At 38.2% G+C, this 2,825-nt stretch overlaps 1 protein-coding gene across 3 annotated transcripts in view; it reads left to right on the forward strand.

The window, feature by feature from the left end:
• LOC117167432 (ferritin subunit) overlaps nucleotides 1–2,825 on the forward strand; it is a 94,985-nt gene that overhangs the window by 45,519 nt on the left and 46,641 nt on the right. The window lies entirely within an intron of this gene.

A 2,825-nucleotide genomic window follows, 5' to 3' on the forward strand; every position in this document is an offset into this window, starting at 1 on the left:
CGAGATAGGTGAATGATTTTAAAAAAGGACAATTACGAGAAACAATCCACAATAAAGAAAAGAAAAAGGGATGTGAATGTAGAATAAAGAAATTAGGAGAATATGCGTGGACTAGATCCCGCCGGGATCTACAGCAAGAATGCCGGACGAGAGAATTCCCCACATGGCCCTAGCGTGATCTTTGCGGATATTCTTGCCAGTCTTATAAGACAATTCCGCTCGCACATTTTCCGCCACGGGAATTGCAGGGAAGTCTTGTTGGCATTAAAATTTAAGTCCTCCCGCACATTTTCCGCTATGGTAAATATTAAGAAAATATGAATTGGAATATTTATTAATTATAAGAATACTTGTCATGCCACAAGAAAAGGTAACACGTAGGTCGTAGTACGGTTTTATGAACAAATTTATAAATGATCGATTTTGGGGTTTTTATGGAAAATCATACTTTAATCTAGGATATGTCCGTTTACATTATACATATGTCCCGACAGTAACAGAAAGTGGGCGATTTTTACATTTTAACTAAAAACTTAATATGTACCGTTATGACACTCGCCAAAGTAAGATGCATTCTTCTTGAAAAGTTGATTTTGAAACTTCAAACTTCAGAATGCCCCGGAGACTCGTGTTTTAACTAAGGGGATTCGTTCTGAGCGTAATACGTCCATAATTTATTGAACATCTCTTATTATTGATAATTTAGAGTGTGTAATTATTTTTTACATCAATGGAAATATAAACTAAAATTCTGTATGGTCATGCAATTACTGTGTAGTTATTATTTTTTGATGTTTTAATGTTTTGATGTTTATTTTTAAGATGTTTTAAAAGATAAATGTGACGCATCATTAAAATAATTATCTTCAAAAATAGTACATAGAATTATAATCTGCATCATGAACAATTTCAAGAAATAAGTTAATGAAAAAAATGGTTATAATCTTATTTGACTCTTTGTAGATATATAACAAAAATTTTAATATTCTACAGTGAGAATGTAGCCGCGCGTAAAAGATACCGACTTCTGAGCTTAAAATTAAGTACATAGGTTTTAAGTTCGAGTCCTTGTGATATGTGCAAACTCATATTGGTTCTATTTGTGTTCTAATTCTATATATTTAGGAGTTAAGAAGTAGCAGTAATATAATTATGCAAAGTGGCCGCTACAAGATAACATACAGCCTGTTTGCGTTCACTAAGATGGTAGTTATTATGTATAAAAGAGCAAAACAATATGTCAAGCGGCATAAATTTGTGTCTTTTAGATCAGCACCAGCTGTCGGTAAAGAGTGATGTAGGAGACGCCTTCTGGGACACTTTAAATGATACTATAGGCACTTACAATCATGGAAAAATGATCATTCTACTAAGAGATACAAATAGATCCAAAAACAAATGTATCGGAAACTGATTGGTTAGCTTATGCTAACCAATATATTAAGGTTAATGTCGTAAGAGGGACAGAGATGGTAATAAAGCACTCTTAGTGCTGCGTTGTGTCTTCGGATGTAGCTCGTTCCCGCATGAGTTGAAAAGTTAGATAGTATGTGCGGTAAATGCTCGGGGTGTGCATGGCACGCGCTGCACCTGTCATCGGGATTGTATTGGCTCAAACTGTGGTGACGGTATTTTAAGGTGGAAATGACACCTTCTTGACATGCCAAAATAAAACCCTCCGTGCCCGACTTTAATCCAGGTGATTTGAAGAAAGCAGAAGTTAGCTCACATGACATTGACTGATCCTCCACATTTCTCGAAAAGATGCCGTCCATCCTCATATCAAGGAGCTGTTCACGGAAGCTTTTCTCCTGTGCTTTTTTAATCCATGCTTTCAGGTGTGAGTACTCGAAATAGATCAAATTTGATGCATTTTGCGCACCCCCGATACTGAAGTTAAGCCTGAGTGCTTCAGCAGCCTCCTCCGGTGATTTGTACAGAAGCGCTCCTTTGCCCACTTCGTCGTGCTTCCTGACGATTGTAAGAAGAGGGTCTCTTCCATTTGCGACTCTATGTGCTATACCCAGAATAATCATGCTGTGAAGGCATTCAAGAATCAAAATTCCGCGACCACCTTGTCGGCGTGAGATGTAGAGTCGCGAAAAAGAAGACTTAAGATGCATGCTTTTGTTCATGAGCATAACCTTTCGTGCCCCGATATTAAGGAATCTGAGCTCGTCCTTCGGGGATCCTATTTCCTTAGTAGATCGTTCCACAATCCCTAGAGCTAGATGTAATTCCTTTTTATTTTTGGCATTAATCTTAAGATCATCCATGTAAAATACATGAGTGACCGTGTGCTTTCGATTTGCAGATTTGCCTCAAAAGTATCTCTGAATGGCGATCTCTGAAAGATGACCTTGTTAGTTGTCATGCTATTTTTTCCTGGTGAGATAGTAAATCTTGGTTTCCACAGCGGCATAAATCTCTCTATGCACCTTACGATTCGCGAGTGAACCTTTAAGATTTCCAAAAGACAGATCAAAAGTCTATGGGAGGTCGAATTGAAAGATTTTCGGTAATCAATTCAGGCCATCGATAAGTCACGCTGGTAGGATGCTGCATCTTTGCAGACAAATCTACCGATTAGCAGGTTCTCCCGACATCCTGCTAAGCTTTCCTTTGAGCCGCGTTGTTTATACATTGCTTGCCACACTGGTTCAATGGCCCGAATAAACCTATCATTTAGGATAGCTGTGAATATCTTATACAGTGTGTTCAGACAAGTGATTGGTCTGTAATTCTTCGGGTAGTGATGGGTGGGCTTTCTTCATCAGGTGTTATGAGGGCATCACACAGCTCCTTGAAGCTATTTATGTTGTCTG

This window comes from Belonocnema kinseyi, chromosome 2 (assembly GCF_010883055.1).
Source record: "Belonocnema kinseyi isolate 2016_QV_RU_SX_M_011 chromosome 2, B_treatae_v1, whole genome shotgun sequence".
NCBI classification, from domain to species: Eukaryota; Metazoa; Arthropoda; class Insecta; order Hymenoptera; family Cynipidae; genus Belonocnema; species Belonocnema kinseyi.